Consider the following 20,645-nt stretch of genomic DNA (forward strand, 5'->3'; position numbering starts at 1 on the left):
GCGATGACATTACAATTTAAATTCAACGTTTTAGCTTTTTCATATTCCTTGACATGTCACTACGTTTAAATAGGTTGACTTGGGACATTTTTTTCGTGGTTTTTGTATTAGAACCGTCGTCCATTTATTTGTAAGTCAATGGTTGAAACAAATGAATTTGACTTAAGTGCTATATTTGGTGAATGTATTGATTTAAATGAACAATGTTTGTTTTTAACTGACTTTAACAAACGAGCAGATTCTCAATTCGACTGCATTTTTTGTGAACCGATTTCGATGATTCTTTTTTGTTGGAAAGGGGGTACTTCAGAAGTGGTCCCATTCAAATTTGAAGCAAGTGTTATACCTCTAAGGGTAACAAATTAGGGGATGAATGTAGTTTATTTAATTTCACTCACTTTCCATTAACCGATTTCAATAAAACTTGGCCAGAGATGGGCAAACGCCTAGGGTTTCACTCGGAGGAAACCCGGGGTGGGGGGTTTAGTGGGGTAGGCCTTCCAGTGTGGAGGGAAAGTCCCCACATAACTCCTGAGTCTCCCTGGGCTCAGGGGTATCCACAAAGATTTCCCCCGTCCAAAAAAAAAAAAAAGGGTTTCACTCGGATCTTCGTTAATCGGGTTAAAACCTATTATCGCACGAAATAGAGGGCGAAAGCTACTTACAACTACGTATATGTTTATTTTAATGTAACGATATTATAACAAAATGTTTATTGTTTGCTTACATATTTCGCCTTTCTATTGAATCGATTAGCTTGCAGATCGAATTAAAATGAATCTACACGAAACTATTGCCGTACACGTGAGTCGATATTCATAAAAATGGACTCGTAATATGCATCCCTAGTAGTAAGTGAGAGTCCACAGAATTGCAGTAGTGTAGAGTTCCCACGTCTTAATCTAAAAAAACAATTTTTATATCGATATTTCTTATAAAATATAGAATTATACGAAAAGCAGTTTTTACGTAATAATGTTTCCGCCAACGATTTTGAACAGAAATGTGTTAAAATCCGAGCAGGTTGATTGGGTTTTAACCCACTGCCATCTTTGCACTTGGCACTTAATCGTAATTTCAATAAAAAAACTTCGATACATTTTGAGGGAAGTGTGTCTTTAAATTTGAACATATCAATACTAATTTCAAAGCACAGTTTGAACACCAGGAGCCTAATACGATATCAACCTAATAATATCAAGAGACCGTGGTGGATGGCACAAACATCGGGAGGCCTATACCCAGCTGTAAGTGAAATCAGGATGTGAATGATGATGATGATGACCAAGAGACGGAACAAGTCATGCACCTGATGGTAAGCGAGGACAGGCGTCCATAGCAGTTGTTGAGACATACATAAGTTGACAATGATTCACTTCAAATTCAAGTTAAATTCCAATGAAAATAAAATGTAATGGTTGTCTAGACCTTATCATGATATTGGAAATGACAAACAAATGAGATGTTCCTTCAGCGGTGTATCAGCGGTAGTAAATAAATAAATAAATAAATAACGCACACACTCAACATAGCCCCGCACTAGGGAAACCCTGTGTCGCGGGTGCCATGGACACACACATAGACAACCACAAGTTACACCCAAACTCACGAGAGAAATAAATGTAAGCCATACAAACATTTCTCCCGGCCCGGGAATCGAACCTGGGACCTCTGCGTGGCAGTCCGGCATGGTAACCGTTCGGCCACGGAGTAGTATCCTTGTGTTTGGGCTCATATGACTAACTTTGACAGGCTTTCATCTGCATTTCGATGGTCGTTGAGGAGGACGCAGCAACGAACACAACGAAAGCAAAGCGAACTATTGAGGTCAGCTTTTTTTAATAAAAAAAAGGTTTTTGAAAGGTGATGGCGCCAGTGACCGACTAGCACCATTATTCCACTTATTTCTAACAAGATTTAGGACAACATTTTCTGTCATAGTAACACGTTTGTTATTGGAAAGTGTCAGTTACTGAGTGTTCATTATTGGTGGTCGTTTACTGGTTACTGGAGATTTAGAGGAATTCTACATTAGGTTTTTTTTAATAATAACTATAATAGCTTTTTTAGTCATTCTTAGGACTAGTGTTCACTACCTGATTTCCGTGACAATGTTTATTATTTCAGTATTCGTTTTTTTTTTCATTTTTTATCATTTCAGAAATTAGGTAGTAAATATTAGTCCGAGAATAACCGTTTTATGAAACGTACTACAGCATAGTCTTTCTTGAGGATTATATCTGTCAAGTAAAATTCTTTTATCAAGATAACGCGTTCCATGATTTGTCAGTACCTAATAATAATAATGATAGAAAAAGTGCTTATTTCTTCGTACACAGAAATAATCGCTCGTTTTTGCAATGCAAGTGCTTATAAATTAGTGTTAGTAGATATAGTAGTTTAAAGAATCACATTCCATACTTGTTAAATAACTAATCAGTGGCGAGCCGTCCATATAACTCGATTTCCACCGGCTTGTCTAAAATTTTTCACGTAATATAAAAATTTTAATGCATTTTATGCATTTTCTTTTGTATACAATAAGTTAACCAGTGAAATGAAGTGTACTAGACCTTGTGTGCTAATATTTGTGTTTAAGTGTCACCAAGGCGCCATTTTTTCTTAAGATAAGTGTTTTTTGTTTTGCTCCGGTTTTACTAGGCTAAAGACATGTAAAACCAAAAAAGATAATTATTAATACACAGATCGAACACAAAGTTAAATTCCTTCGATCTGACTGGACTCGAAACTGCGTCTGTGCCCAACTAAGGTCACCGCTCTGCCAACTGAGCTACAGATCGAGTCAGCGGATCTTACGAAATTTTTTATGCGTTTGTCACGGATCTTTGTTTTTTGTTTTCACGGATTTTTACCGTAGCGCTATTTGTGAAAAATCTATAAAAGTTTTTTCTTACTCAACCAGATACCATTACAACTACCAAAAGTTCACAAGAGATGTCGCTTTTACACAAAAAAATCCTTCACTACAGGACAGGATAACACTGTAACGTTATAACTTTTTTATAAAAAAAAACTGACCTCAAAGGTTCGTGGAATTACATCTATTTGCCAAGTTTTATTGAAATCGATTACCGGAAAGTGCGCAAAACCGGATTCATCCCCTAGTTTGCCACCCTTAGAGGTGGAATATATTCTTCTTTAAATCGGACCAATACCCTCTTTCCGATAACAAAAGAATCTTCAAAATCGGTTCACAAATGAGTAATCACGTAACACACACATAAAATATACAGTTGAATTGATAACTTCCTCCTTTTTTTAAGTCAGCTAAAATTTTTTTCTATGTGTTCTATCTTTTTTACAACAAACCGCAAAATGCTCAAATACGTCAACGTTGCTTAGTGCTATAGCTGTGCGCCGTTTGCGATTGTTCACCTGTGTGAAACTTTTAGCGAACGAGCTGTCAGAGAGCCTCATAGAAGCCTCCAGTGACTACAACCCAGGCAGTTATTTCCGCTAAAAAATAAGTTTAGCTATTGAAAAGGGAAATGTTGCCGGCCTTCTGAGCACGATGCCCCAGGGTACGACTCTCGAGGAAATTTTCTACTTATAAATTTTCAAATACTATATTGACGTATTGTATTTATATTATGTTTACATTATTTCTCGAAATTGTATCAGCTTAATATATTTTATTTTAGTATATCTTCTTTAGTATATCTTATTTTATTCTAGTTCTCAATTCGACTGCATGTGTATGTATGTTACGCGATAATTCATTTTATTTAGGAATAAAATTCGTGAACCGATTTTGATGATTCTTTTGTGTTGGAGAGAGGGTACCCGGTAGTGGTCCCATTTAAATTTGAAGAAAATATTCCACGTCGAAGGGTGGCAAACTAGGGTATGCGGTTTCACGCACGCTCCGGTAGCCGATTTGAATAAAACTTAGCAAATAGATGTAATCCTATTGGCGAAATTATTCCTTAATTTTGTTATGTTTGAATAGAGTTATAAAACTTCGCGTACACATAACTTGTTTTATGTAGTTCGTATTAATTAATTTTTTATTAAATTGATATTCAATTATTTTTTGTGAAATTACTCCGTTCCGTTCGTTCCGTAGCTTAGTTGGTATAGCGTCTGGCACGGTATGCAAGAAGACGTCGGTTCGAATGCGACCGGATCGAAGGAATTTTTTATGAGTGTTCGATCTTTGTATTAATAATTATAACAAACTAGTGGAGTAATTTCACAAAAAATAATTGAATATCAATTCAATAAAAATTTAATTAATACAGTGAATAGCGACATCTCTCGCCAGGACTCGTAGCTGTAAAGGTACTAACTGGGTGATAAATCTGTCATAGATTTCTCATAGATGGCGCTACGACTAAAAAGTCGTTGAAAGATCAAGTACAAAGACACGACGCAAGCACATAGAAGAATTCGTGAGGTCCGTTGGTTCGTTCCGTGGCTTAGTTGGTATAGCGTCTGGCACGGTATGCAAGAAGACGTCGGTTCGAATTCGACCGGATTGAAGGAATTTTTCTGAGTGTACGATCTTTGTATTAATAATTATAACAAACTAGTTCGTATTATTTTTAAGATTTTCATGTGATAAAAGTATTTTTAGCGCATGATCAGAAGAATTATACTGCGGACATTATGGACTACATTCGGGTGAAAGCCAATGCCAAAAATAACCCTTAGGGTCGAGCAGTTGGAGTCCCGTCACAATATGAAATTTTATTCATTTGTGGTGAAAGTACCAACTCAACATCTGCTGACATTCATGAAGGAGAACTTTTGGCCGAAGGGTGTCGTCATGTACCGACGACGTTTCGGAGAACGTTTACCGGATACCTACGTTGCGTCAAACGTCGCAGTCCATACGTGTAAATATGTAAATAAATAGTATTTTATTATTATTATTATTAGTATGTTAGTCTATAAGGTTTGTATTTGTGTGTTTTTCTAATCTAATCGATCATAAATAAATAAATAAAAATAATGCCAGGGCTATAGAATTACAGAAGTTTTTTTTACTCTTCTATCCCGTATTTTCACACATTGGACCCGGCATTAGTTTACTACAACCTGTAACTAACCATAACGGAACATCTCAAATACCAAACCCATATCTCTGTTCAAAACGGCCGCTTATGCATAGCCAAAAACCTCTTTTCATAACATTTCTTTTAAATTAGTTCTTTTATAAGACATCGTCATTTTTTGTCCCATACGAGAGATGTATGGTCTGTTATAAAGTCCCAGGAGCCGTTGCATTTTGAACCGTTCTGCTAACGGAATAAGAACAAGTCCCGCGACCGTTCTTGCTGTAAAATCTACCTGCGCTGATGGCGGAAATATCACATTCAAAAGTGAAGAGATGAATGCGCCAAAAAAGTTTGGGGCTGCTTTGAACGAGTGGTATGTACGGAGGAGATCGCAAGTGTATTTAAATTTGAATCTAAAAATCTTGAATTAGATTTTAATATGACTGCGTAGTTCAGTTAAATAAACAGCTTTTAAAAAGTTAGAATACTTAATTAAGACAATCGTATCAGATAAAACAAAAAGTAAATATAATGTAATAAATTATATTAAATAATTGTTACTCAATATAATTTAAACTTTACCCCGTTAGCATATCGTTGAAAGTTCAATACGATTAATTCTTATTATTGCAAGTTACGACGTTTCGATTTTATAATTGAAATTTCAATCAATGTGCTGCCACCTAACAGTTAATAGCTGAACGACGACGAATTAGAGATGTTTACTAAGTTCTCCATAAAAGAAGCGACTATGTTACAGGGCCATAAAGTTTACTTTCGTTTCTTGTAACATTAATGATTATTATAAACAGAAAATGTATTAAAAATAAATAAAATAAGACTTATGATGATACGAAAAACCACCATAGATAATATTACAAGTGGGACTATCATTTTTGCACTACAATGTAGCGAAATAAGGTATTTTTCTACGATTTTCGAGGTTATGCGCAAGATAGTTGACACGACCATAACATACAAAGCGAAAATTGAGAACTGAGCTCAAATTTGCGAAACTCCGCGGACTGTTGGCACACTTGCGACGCAAACTAATCACTTCTGCTGTATTTATTGTTTCTGTGGCTATCACTATAGCCACTAGAAACTTTGAAGTTGCTGAAGTCGGAAGAGGTCTGGATTACTGTATATAGTAAACACTCGGTAAGATTTTGGAGTCACGAAGATTCTCTACGCCCTCGCCGTCTGCCATCGTGGATGTAATGCGATCACATTATTTGAGTACGTTGAAAAATTCAGGAATTCAGATATTAGGAGTTAGAATGAAACGGCAATATTTATTTATGACGTCACAATGTTAATGGCGCCATAAAGCTACATACTAATGATCGTTTAGCTAAAAAGGGACGGAACATCCCCCCATCACTGGCTATAATCGTTAATATCTACTGCGTTAGTCGAGATATCATGAAACGAGTTTCGGATTCATTTTTAGGATGTTCATGTCAGTGAAGAGCTGTGGTAACCTTTTTGATTTTTTTTATATAAGGTAGGAGGCACACGAGCAGATGAACCACTTGATACGATGTAGGAATAGTCAGTAGGTTAGCCTTTTAAAGCCTGTCGACTCGCTTTTGCAGAATGTCATTTAAACTGAGATCTTTCAGGACTATTCCATATCTTGCAGGTTCGAGAAAGGAACGAACATGATGCACACGTGGTCTTAGAATGCCAGATATCAAGGACATTGTAATGGGCTCTACACTTTTGGCGGGAGGTGCGGTGGTGGAAAAGTTCATCTGAGCACTCCCGGTTATGCAGACGGTAGAACACACAGAGTGCCAACGTCTTTCCATAGACTTCAACGCGTCCGTGAGTTTGGGATCGTCAACAACACGAACAGGCCGGCTTTGAATGGAGTCAAATGGGTCGAGCTAGTATTTACCAGAACGATTGCGTCTGAATTGAAGAGTCGACGGTTAGGTTCGCTGTGATGATATTTACCTATATCTTTAATTTCAAAATTACGTACATTTGTCAATGTTAATTAACGATTCCTACTTTGCCAACAGAATGCAAACTTCGTTTAAGAATGTTGACCACCCTTGGAAAACGTGTTACGTTCCGAACTTGCTTTAAGCCAGCGTGGCAGACTACGACCAAATACTCTCGTTGGAAGAAACCCATAGTCAGCAGTGGGACGTACAATAGTTGACACAGATAATGATATTGATCGAAGTAAATAATGAAAAAAATTAACTAGTCTTTAATCACAAATTCGATTCCCTTTTTCTATGAGTACCAACCAGTTGATCCCATTGTGAAAGAGTTCTTCCAGGGAAGTACTGCCACCTTATCCAGTTCTGCCGTCAAGCAGTAATGTGAGCATTACTGCTTTCCAGTTTTAAAGGGTAAGGGTGCTGGTGAAATTACAGGCTAGGGACTTATCAACTTATGTCTCAGTGTGAAAAGTGCTGTGTGAAACTCTGAGTGTCACTGCAACTATCATAGACGTGTCGCTTACTAGCCGGTGCACTTGTTCGTCCAGTCGCTTAATATCTAAAAAACAGAGCTACGGAATTCACTCTAGAACACCCAGATCAGAACCAATTTGGAAAACCGTTGAATCGCTGAGTATCTAGTCATTCACGCAACTATGGCTGGAATCTTGAAGGAGAAATATACTAAATTTATTTGGGTACACCCCTATTGTCTGTTGTATTGAATAATAACCCCGTGTGGCAATGGGATGTATGTATGGACGTACTCGATTAGGTTATTAATTATGGATGTCATAGGCAAGTACAATGGACAATGGCGCCAAGCTCAAAATACCCCATTTTTTGCATTATGGTACAATACCATATAAAGCAAATACATAATGCTAACATTATAGCTCTTGGAAATAGGATAAGGAGTATAAAATGGAGTGCTTTGAATGAATGAATGAATGAACTGAACGTTATAATTATTTTGACATGCTAACACAGAACAGTAATAAGTAAAAATCTGTTGCCTCCTTCAAATCGTCTTTCAAAAAATTTTTATCAAAAAAAAAAAAAAAAAAGGTGTCTAACAGCACTGGCAGTCGTGCTATGGCTTCCTGACATTTTACTGCTAACTGTAATATACCAACCACAAATAGGTGCATGAGAACACAATACACGCACAATCAGTCTTGGTTGGTCATGCTTTTTTACTTTTTTAATTTGCATTTATGTTTTGATTTACGCCTGGTTAAGTCTATTAAGTTTTTTTTTATTATTTGATCTGCTTCGACGAAGCGACATCATCCTTGTTATTTATTCAACTTCACTGAAAACCAGTGTAATAAGGTATTTTCACACGTCTTGTTTTACTAAAAGCCGAGTGGAGACCATTTTGGTAACTTTTAAATGCAATTCTTTTATTTTGTGTTTTAACATAAGATTATTTTATTTTTGTTATCATTCTGTTATATATATTTTGTCATAAGTTTACCAAAGAAATTACTTTTCTTTCTTTCTTTCTTTCTAATGTAAGCATGACATGAATAAGCTAATGTACAAAGACGGCGTTATTGCTTTATTTTTTTATGATAGCGAGTGACGGGAAGAACGAATCGTGCGCCTGGTGGTAAGCGACACACCTGTCTATGACTGTTGCAGTACCGCTCAGAGTACTACCACTACACCCGTTACTCTGAGTCTTAAGTTGACAAGTCCAAGTCAGTCAAGCAAAGTCTCCCAGGCAACCTTAGGGTAGAAATTCAAAAGATTCAAACGGGGTGCAATCAAAGAATATATTTTGTAATAAGTATTTCAAATAAATCACTACATAATGATACTAATGATGTACACAAATCGATGATTTTCTAGAACAGAAACCTATCTCCAAAAACACAAAGTTCTTCACAAAGATGATTTAAAAAACATTAAATAGGCTACAAATTACAATACAACACAACAAATTACAATTGGTAATTACTCACATTATTGTGCGAGCTTTTTCTGTTTCGTTTTGTTATTTTACTAATCAATATATCTTTCTTTTATGATACCATGTGACGGGATGAAAAAGTCGTGCACCTGATGGTAAGCAACACGCCTGTTCGCAACAGTTGCAGGCCGCTCAGAGCTTTAATTGCAAATATTTCAGGAACAGGGTTCAGTTTGAATTATGTTCTCTTTAGCAAAACAAAACTCGTATGCAATTATCCAAACACGTATGTATATGTGTTGCCAATATACATTTGATCCCAATGCTTGTTTCACGCGTTTGCGATTAATACTAATGGCAGCAATACATTTAAACGATATGCATTCCTGTACCGATAGGCGTTTGTTATTTGACCATTAAGATGTGTGATACGTATAACTAATCGCTAATTATAACTTCATAATTGTCTAATCTCTAGTTTCATTCACAATATTGAATGAAGATCTTCAATATTAATTATATTTAATTATTCTGACAACACGAAAGACTAGGTTAGTGGTAATAATATGAAATAATAAGTGTACAAAAATTAAATTATAAAAAGCGGCAATCTTCTATCTCTCAACTGCATCGAGACCTTTCGTCTTTCGTGAGACTATTTAATCAGGACCCGATTATTTAGTAGCAGCTCCTTGTGAAAGAGTTCGTCCAGGGAAGTACTGCCACCTTACCTATTTCTACTGCCAAGCAGTAATGTCAGCATTACTGTGTTCCGGTTTTGAAGGGTAAGGGTGCTGGTGAAATTACAGGCACATGGGACTTGTCAACTTATGTCTCAGGGTGACTGGCGCAGTGGCAGTGCCCCTCAGATCTTTGCGATTTAAAGAGCTGAGCGACACTGCAACTGTTATGAACAGGCGTGTAGCTTACCATCAGGCACACTTGTTCGTCCCGTTACTTAATATTATTTTAAAAAAATGTGTTGCACATACTTTAATGGTGGTGTTATTTATTTAAAGAAAAATTTTTTTTTTATTTATATACAAATTTAAATTTACTTTTATATAAGCGAAATACGCAGTCTTTTTCAGTCTTATTGCATGGATACAAAAGTTTTTCTAACCAGCTCGAGCAGATTCCGGTTGATAAATGTGGTGATTCCTTGTTATGAGGAATAAATGAAGATAGTTGCTTGACTTGTACCAAGCACAAGTCCGATCGTGTATGGAGTAGGTACTGCTGCTACCTATAGGATGGCTCTGCTAAATACCAACTGGAATCGATTGACAAGCGTGTCAAGAGGCTTGAACACCGCCGTAAAGTTGCTTACTTATCGGTATTGTACAGATGGCCTACCACCTCTTAGAATAATATTACTTTAACCTTAAATTGACTTTTCGTGCCATGACGCGCTTAAAGTACCAAATTATAATATAATATTAGGACTATGATGTTTTTATTTGGATATCTCACGGAGAGTGTGAGTTTCCATCATCGGGGGACTAGATGTAGGTTTGGGATCCACCCCTATATTCACACAATGCGTTACGCTGCCACATTTATTTAACGAGCGGCTATAGAATGGAATTCCATGCCTGCAGACTTATTTCCTTAAAACTTGGACCTTTTCAATGATCTGATCTGTTTAACGAATGAGTAGAAACCTTACCTATGAAACTTACTTATGTAATCTGTTGAAACAAGTATGAAACATACATACGTATTTTTAGACGTTTATATCTATTTAATTAGGATGAATTATACAAAGACAACGACAGCAGAGCAAGTTAATTAACAGAGAGAGCGTCCTCAAAACTGCACAGCAGTATCTCAGTCATGCAACATTGCTCTTCACTTATTGTCAGGAGTTTGCATACACACCAAATTAAATATTTTTAACAAAATCAAACACTTGGTGTAATAAGGCCACATTTGCAAAATAGCAACTTTTCAAGAGAGAAGGATAAATATTGTAGGAAATTTTGTGGATACTTTTTGAATATAAATAAGTTATAAAATTTCACATACCTATAGGACAAAAATATGTTCAAGTACCTAGTACGATAGTATGCGCACTACGTCCGATCCGTATCAGTGCCGAATTCGAGAAATGACAGTCCGAAATGTCACATAGATTCTTTTTCGCTCAACTCACACTGGTGCAGAATCGAAGCGTCACGACGCGTCATGTTTTTCGCCTATAGCATATTCATCTATATTTTCCAATTATTACGGTACACATTTGTGTTTTGCAAATATAGAATCGAGACGCTTGGTAGCCGTCGCCTGGCGGTGGAGTTGAAAAACAGGACGCGAAGCTTCGACTTTGCGCCAGTGTGAGTTGAGACTTTAGTTGTATAAGCGATATTCGCATTTTCTCGGATTCGAATCAGAGTGCACAAGCGACATCAGAAGTGGGTCTGGGTTTTCTATATTTGTATGAGATTTGTATAGTCTCTTTATTGCAGAGGCTGGGAAGTAAAGGATTATAGGACTCATACTCATGATGAGTTATAAGCTTATAAGTATTATAAAGACGAGCTGAGCAATCTCCGTTCTCGCCGAGGCATATAGTGTTTCTCTCAAACAATGTGAGGAAATAACGAAGGACTACATAGAGAAAGACATAATGTGAAAAAAAAGAAAGAAAACTGTTTATTGCACAAGCATAGACACGCTTAAAAACAAAAAAAATAGAGGAACATTCAACGATATCTTTGTAAAGTCGATGGAAACAAAAAAAAAAAATTCGCTCTGGACCTTTTGGAGGGAAAAGTGTCCTTTTTATTTCGACTTTTAATTATTTTGTGAAATTAGTTTAAAGTGGAATAAGGTAGTGCTATTGTGCCTTAATCGAAGATTAAAACGCGAAATTATACGAATCTCGAACTAAAATACACGTATCGGCCCGTTTTAAGGAATCCAGAGTCAATCCAAGCACGCCACCTCAAATTGAGGCTCTTTGTGGCGGCCATATTTACAGAAACATAATTAAATTTTATGTTTAGGCTGATGGCTTTGATTAAAAAAAGAAATAACAAAAAAAAATAAAAAGAAAATAGTAAAACAATTATAGAAAAAATAAAACAATTATTAAAAGTAATGTTTGACTTGGTAAAACTATAGCTAATAGAAAATGTTTTTGTTTTTCCAGACACTAGTAGTAATCTTTTTTTTTATGATACCCTGGTGGAAAGCGGTACGCCTGTCCATAACAGTAGCAGTGCAATTCAGAGCTTTAAATCGCAAAGATCTGAGAGGCACTGCCAGTACGCCCGTCACTCTAAGACATAAAATGACAAGTCCCATGGGCCTGTAACTCCACCAGCACCTATTCAAAATCGGAAAGCAGTAATGCTCCCATTATTGCTTGGCGGCAGAAATAGGTAAGGTGGCAGTACTTCCCTGGACGAACTCTTTCACAAGGAGCTCTACTTCTGCTGAACTTCTAATGATGTGGTTCTCCAATACATGAAAGTTTCGTTTTCATGTATCTTACTTTGCTCATAGCCGGCAACAAATTTTCCATGACTAATAATTACCCCTTGTTTTAAATTAGGCAGGAATACAATCCATTACTATATTTTCGTTATAGCTCTTTTCACTAGAACTCATGTTCGTGGCGAAAATACAGAAAAAAAATACGCACCTTAATTTATTTTACCGCCTTTTTTAAAAAAAACAGTATGTGGTACATGTGGGTATTTTTAATTCCCGCAATTACGAACACTGGGCACTTGGCTGTACGACTTTTTCTGTAGCCTGTTTACATAGTTCATAGATAATTAATCAATTGTTATTATATAGATTTAAAAGTAGCAGTAATGGATTTTTCATCACAGTTGCTCGTAAACAGTGTCATAACAAGCAAGCAAAGTCAACAGTAATGTCCTAAATTATGTCCATGGGTTTTTTCATTACATTATCTGCCTATGGATTTTTTCGTCAAGATTAAGCAAAAAGTTTTGATGCTTGAAAAATCTGAACTTTCGCATAAACTTGAAGTATAAAAACTAAACATTTGCAATTTAACTATATTTTACTAAATTTATTTTGCGAAATAAATCAGTATTCTTAGAATTTGGAATTGTGGCTGCATGCGTCTGTGTCTTCTATAATATTTTAGTTTGAATTGTATTATCTATGAAAGAATACCTGGCAATCTGTTTATAAAAAAACCTTCCATTGCAAAATGCGTAAATGTTGTGTTGTGAAGCGATATTTATTCAAACAAGAAATAAATTATCATTTATTTCCTCGCAAATATGATGAAAATCGTTGAACGTTGAACAAAAGACAAACTTTCCGTGTTCGTTTTTTGAAAGTAATCCAAGCATTTCCATGTTTGAGAAGAAAGCATTTTTGACGCAATCACATGTGGATTTATTATGGGTACGAAATCAAGATATACCTATTCGAATTTGAATTTGCTACGTTCCTGCCACATCTCTTTCACTATCAGTCTTCGCATACGCACCCGTTTATTCTTGTTACTTTTGACTTGGCCTTTTTTAAGGTTGTCCTTAATCTGGTTGAGATATGTGCGTCGAGATCGACCTTACCCCGTGTCGTTCTATTTTGCACAAATAAGCGTAACTTACAATTTTTACGGAAAAAAACTTATTTCCACAGTTCGATTTAGAATTTCATGTTCTATGTTGCGATATAAACTAGGCAGAATGTCAACTCTGTACCGAAGCGAGATAGTATTTTTTTCAGTTCCTGAATTTCTTATCGTAAGTAACGTAACCGAAAATGTAGGTGAAAAAACTTTAGGTACCAACAGAGATGCGCAGTGGGTTCCCACAATCAATCAGTCCGGGTTTTAACCGGGACTTTATTATACCCAAAGCGTCGCGTTTTAATCCATTTCTGTCCCTAATCGTGGGCGGAAACATTACACTCATAAAATAATACGAAATTCGGCATGGTTCCATATTTAATGATAATAATAATCGTATATGTAATACATACAAAGGTTGAAATGACAATGTGTTTGACCATTGTGAGAGAGCGGAACCTGTACTAGGAGTATTCCGACCCCTCACTTTCAGACTCAATCTAGAAATACTGTATGTGCATTTAATAAGTATTAATACTTAATAACAAAAGGAAAAGAAGAGATAACAGAGTTGTCAGAAAGCTAAATCAGTACAATACGTATTTGCATGTTCATGGAACACAAATTGTGTATTTCTCTCTCTCTCTCTCTCTCTCTCTCTCTCTCTCTCTCTCTCTCTCTCTCTCTCTCTGTGTGTGTGTGTGTGTGTGAGTGTGTGTGTGTGTGTGTATACACCTTCGCGGAGAACTCCTCCTGTAGTAGCTTAAATCTTAGATATTCCTTCTATTAATACGTGGGATGCGCTATAAGTTTCCGGAATGAATAAAAAAAAATACTATAAATGGTCAGAAATGAATTTATTGTTTCTCCAAATATTCTCCGTTAGCGTTAATGCACTTTTTCATAAAAATAAACCAATTTTGAAAACAATTATGCCACTCTTCCGGGACAATCTCTGAAACAATAATACTTTTCGACAGCCTCTTCAGGTGATGAAAAGAGTTGACCTAATTATAGTAACTGGTTCTTAATTTTTGGAAATAAATAAGTCACAAGGTGCCAGGTAGGGACTGTACGCGGGATGGCTGATAAGGTGAACGTTGTTCACCTTCAAAAATTCATTTGTCTGTCTGGCCGTGTGAGAACTGGCATTATCGTGGTGCAAGAAGTTACGGCGTTTACGGTTATTTTTACGGAGTTTGTCAATTAATCCATGTTTCGTCAACTGTTACTATGTCCCACATCAAATTTGCCGCCCCTTCGTTGAATCTGGTAAGCATGGCATTGTACCAAGTGACGCGATCCGTTTTTTGAGCCTCAGTCAAGTTGTCTAGGATCCAACGAGAGCACAGCTTTTTCACACTCAAATGTTTGTGTAGTATTGATTGTATTTGACTCATGCTTATGCCTAAAGATGCCCTTAATGCAGAACTTCATGGTATGTATGACATGCCTGTCTATTTTGATCATACGGCGCACAGCATCGATGTTTTTGTTGTTCTCAGCAGTGGACCGGCAACCATCACGAAATTCGTCACTGAGATTCACACGATCGCATTTGAATTCTGCAAACCAGCTATAAATAGTCGTCTTGCATGGTGCTTTATCGCCAAAAGCAGTTTAAAGCCGAGCGAATCTCCGCTGAGCTGTTAAATTACACTTAAAGTCGTAGAAAATCATGCTACGAAAATTTTCACGAGTTAGATCCATGGTGACGTAGACAACCAATTTCTAAAATGACGCCACAATGAAAAAACAAGTGACAGTCAGATGAAACAAACTGTATTCTACACCCAAAGAATTCCATTTTCAAATGTTGCAATTACTTTTTAAATATTGTTTACATAAGTGGCCAGTTCCGGAAACTTATAGTGCGCCCTATGTAACAATACTATTCCTGATAACGTCACTAATTACTGATCTCAAACGCGAAAGTTTCGTGTACTATGACTACCGACCGTACAAACTCCGGGGTATTACTGAGAACACCTAGATCAGAATCAATTTACAAAGGTTCGTTTTTCGAATTAGAGCATTGATCTAAAAAGTCAATAGTAGCGTCATCACTAAAACTTGAAAACAATATGCAGGTTTTTAACCAATATCGGTTTGGTAGTCATTTCATTTCATTTCATTTATTTATTGCTTTTCACAGGTATGGTACAATTTAATAAACTTAAAACTATGACAGCATACATGTGATACCCTGTAAGGGCGTTGCAAATTAAAGTTAAGTGATAGTTACAATATAATTTAGGAACAATCCAAACTTAAAACGTAGGTAATTAATTGATATGGGTATTCTTATTATATTTAAATTAAATTAAATTATATTTAAATTAAATTAATTATTATTTATAAATGTTCAGCACTATATATAAGTCATACATTTAAGTCCCAAAACAATCCCAATCATGTAGAAGCATCAACTATGAGACATACAGTCAGTTAAAAGATGAGTTCTTTATCTTGGCCAACTTTCAAATACTTTTATCATCGAAAAACTCAGACATATTATAATAGGTTTTTAGGATGAGAAAATCCTTTAATTGTTTTTCATAAACCTTATTTTTATCTAAATTTTTAAAATAATTAGGGATATGATTATATATTTTAATTAACATAGAATGTGGAGCGCATGAAAATAGTTTTAAGCTAGAGAAAGGAACTTTTAGCTTATTTAGATAGCGATTATTACGCCTTATTAAATTTAGTGGAGAATATAAGTCTGCATGTTTTTTAACAAATTTACAGGCTTCAAAGATATATATACCTGTTAGGGTGAGAATTTTAAGTTTAGTAAAGTGCGGTTTACAGGAGGCCGTTTGATCGATGTTGGTCAATATTCTAATACATTTTTTTTGAAGAACAAAAATTTCATGGCAGTTATTGCAGTTACCCCACAATACGATCCCATAGGCGAGTCGCGAGTGGGCAAACGCATAATAAGCTGAGAGGGCCGTTTTTAGATTAGTAACACGCTTTAATTGTCTAAGAGCATATATGAACGAAGACAGACGGCTCGATATTTTTTGTATATAGGGTTTCCAATTTATATGTGTGTCTATCTCGATACCTAACATAGTAGTCGAGTCTACAATTTCTAATTTAGTTGATTTATATTGATAATCGATCTCCAGGGCAGGTTTTTGGCGGGGCTTAAATTGGATTAATTTTGTTTTTTTTAGATTTAGTTGTAGGTTGTTGTGATCAAGCCAATCTGTGATTGAGTTCAATACCGCATCTAAGTCCTTCTTTAGTGAATTAGTACATGTGCAAGATAAAACAATAGAAACGTCATCCGCGAACAGTATGCTATCAAAAGGAATTGACTGAGGAAGATCATTTACGTACACTAGAAAAAGGATACAACCCAGAAAGTAGTCGTCACAAACAAAGCCAAGAAAAAACATTACCTCACAAAAACCCATGGGATGATTGAACATGTGCCGACACGTCCGTGCAAGTGCACTGTCTGATGCATACAATGCAAAGCAATGATGTTATAAGAATTTTAGATAGAACAAATTTTTGCTGTTTAGAATTTTACACATGTCTACTTTCGAAATGACTCCGTTCCGATTAACTGAATATTTATATTATGTTAATGTAAAAAATATATATCATAGAAGAAAGTAGCCTATAACGTCGTACCGTCGCATTTGTCGCAGCGATAGAGCTCTGTTTTATACAAACCAAGAGACGAGGGGGCCAATCGCGCTATTTTCGCAAGGTTTAACCTTACAACATTTGAGGTTATGGTTTTGGTTAATTAATGGTTCTACCGACGCACAAAATGCAATCGCGCTATCAGTTTTAATGAACCTAAACCTCAAATTAACCTCAAACTATAACCTCGTATTAAATTTTAAGAGACGTGCCTTGACTTCCTAAAACCGACTAAATTTTACCGTAAAACGCACTGAAATGTCAATATCTACGAATTCAAGTCTATAAAAGAGCGATTTAAAAAAGTGTGTAAAAGAAATGTCATTAAATTCTATTGTAAACAAACATATGTGTTGTGATTTGAACCAAATTAATTGAATTTAGTGTGTTGTTGTTGTAGATAAAACACGCAGAGGCAAGTACCTACACATTGTTTTCCTTTTTTAATATTCTATTTAATAAAATAGTATCTTTTTATACAATCAAATAGGTACGCTAACTACTATTAATTTCGAAATGTTAGCAATGTAGAATTAATAATGATGCTCGTATTTCAGCCAGTGTGGATGCGGTCGGACGGCGAGCGACCACTGTAAGCCAGCTCCATCTTTGCTGGAGTTCGAATCGCACAGAGATTTTGGCTTGAGAATGACTTCGCTCGGCGTTGTTCGCGCGTGTTATCAGCACGCCTTTGGTGCGAGTGTGTGGCTATTTTGTGGCCCCGCAATAGATCCCAAAAGGTGAGCTATAATGCGAGGTAATAGGATACAGTGAGTGGATCACTCACCGTTATTGTACCAGAACTCATATCACTATAATATGCAATGTTATTATTGTTATTCAGGTATGGAATGGTATGAAAAGCAGGGTGAGAATCTACGCCACGTCGACTGCGGCAGAGGCCCTACCAACCTTCCTAAAGGACACCAACTCTAGCACAAAATAACTTCAAACATACAATTCAATAACAAAGTAACTTTCTCACTCTTTATTATTAATTAAAAAACAAAGTAACTTTCAATTTGAGCAAATTCTTTCCCACTCTTTATTCCATCACATCTATTATTTCGTTGACAGCGAGCTGATGAGCGTTGGAGCAGATCCGGGTAGAATTCTTATGCATTGAGGAGCAGCGAGCATGCGAAGCATTCTTGCAGCAAGTGAATGCTGGCAGGGTGCAGGCTGAGGCAGCTATTATTTCTGCCAAAGCAGATGATCTGCATGCCCAATCCGTAGCTGCCATTTGCAAAGCAATTACCGAGTTGGTGCCTGCAGTTAACCTTTTTGATAGACTATTTAACAAGAATGACAGGTTTGTTTTCAACATGTTTTCTTAATTCCTGCTGATGATATGTTCAATTGTGGAAATCTGAAAGAGCGTAAGGAGCGAAGGTCTAATCTGTAGACTTTTGTCCCCTTTATATTTCCACAGTGATATAAACATTTTTTTAAATGTATTTTGAAAAGGCCCCTAAACATTCTGGTGTTTATGTTGGCTTCATACTGTATGTATATAAATACCCATCGTGCTTTATCTGTCACTACTCTCATGAGAGGTATGGCACAGTCTTAAATTTAGGTCTCCAATCTTACTATATACATATTTTTGTTTCAGACTTCTTTGAAGAATCAAAAGCAAGCTCGCTCTGGAAATGAAGGATGATTTGGGGTAGATTGAGGCAATAAATAAACTAAAAATACACTCTTTTTTTTATTTCAACCTCTTAAAAGTATACATCAATTTAGATATTAAGATAATAAACAATTACAATAGGTATACATCGTCATCTTAGAATGAATACCACATATTTCTATGTAATTTTTTAGGATGAAGATAAAAATATGGTGTGAAGTATAGTAAATGCAATAATGTGTGTAGTTAGCATTTTAATTACTTAAATTATACCTCTTTTAGATACTATATTATTACATTATTAATTTTTATTCAACAAAAATCAGTAAAAACAAACTGAAAATGCATATGTGAGGCTTCACTGTAAGGGGACGATATGTTGTATAAAGTCAAGTGTTAAAAGAGATAAATTGTAACCTTGTAATATATTTTTATACAACTATACATATTTTACCTATATCTGTCATTTTTATTTGATAATAATAACAGGAAATAAGACAAGAACTAATAAATATGATGTACATTGTAAAGCTTATTTTCTCACCGCCTTTTAATACCATCTCTTTCGGCATGCCTTTTAGGAAAGCTGCATATTTATTCATAATAACTGGTTTATTTGAAGCAGCTACCGCTTGTGCCTTTCTGACACTGGCTTGGGAAAGGGTGATAAGCACTTGCCAATGAGGGTCACAGGTACGCCCCAGTCGTAAAAACAATACGAGCTATTAAAATCTGTAACAAAATTAATAATGATTTACACAGCATAGACATTTTGGTTATTATGCAAAACTGAGAACTATCGGATTCCACTTAACCCTTACCTTTGTCTCCACATCCAATGCAACAGACCGTCCTTTAACGAGAATATGTAGGCATAGTTCTTCCACCAATCCTGAAATGAATTCCGTGGACAAATGGTATATCGTTTGCGGAATTTCTCCTCAGACATGTTAAATGTGATCGTCTTTTTATGCTTTTTTTTTATTTAAAGCCCGTTCTTAGGCCACATCCACCTCATAAACACTTTCCAAAACATTTAAGTAACCGTGGAACATCTTTTATATACGATAAACGTAGTGAAAAGTTACTCTCCATTAACTGCCACACAAACCTTGACCTTGCAAAGGTTAATCTATTCCCCCAAGGTTACATGTGAGGTTAAAACGTCATAATATTTAGCGCGATACCAATTTGCAACATTTTAGGTTTTGGTTTTACCTTTGACAATTAGCGCGATACCAAATGTGCGTTACGTGTCACACGTCTAAGTTTTGGCTTAGGTTTTTGTTTTGACAGTTAGCGCGATACGAAATGTACACAACGTGTCAGATTGGCGAGGTTGAAGGTTTTGGTTAAACCTTTGACAATTAGCGCGATTGGCCCCCTGATGCAGCCCGCCAAGGTTTTATGTGCGTCCCGAGACACTATTATTAGGAAGGTGCATAAGAAATGAAATTATTTTTTTCGGATTTAAATCGCATTATGTTCGTTTTTCAAACAAACCAGCGTTTCAAGCCCACGGCCATGACTGATTGAAGTCAGCGCAATTTATATCCGAATAAATAGTTTCATTTCCTATGTATGACGCGAAAAGCCAAGAGACGCGCCAAATACGCGCTGGTGACGCGCCTATACACGATTCAAACGTTATGTAGTCGCAGCGAGTAAAGTCCGAGTTTTCACTCGTTAACAAATTTATAGACGCCTTAGACGCGCGCGTCTGTATCGTGTTTTCGCGCATTTGAAATTATACAAACACAACAGTTTCCTTTCTGAGCCTCTATGTGCGTTTACAGCGCCGTAAACGCGCCGTAAGTGTACATCAAAAGGAAGGCTTTTTAAAACTATGGTTTTCTAAATAGTTTAAATCTGGAGCGAGATGTAC

The sequence above is a fragment of the Hyposmocoma kahamanoa genome, unplaced genomic scaffold (assembly GCF_003589595.1).
Source record: "Hyposmocoma kahamanoa isolate Upper Pololo Valley unplaced genomic scaffold, ASM358959v1 65, whole genome shotgun sequence".
NCBI classification, from domain to species: Eukaryota; Metazoa; Arthropoda; class Insecta; order Lepidoptera; family Cosmopterigidae; genus Hyposmocoma; species Hyposmocoma kahamanoa.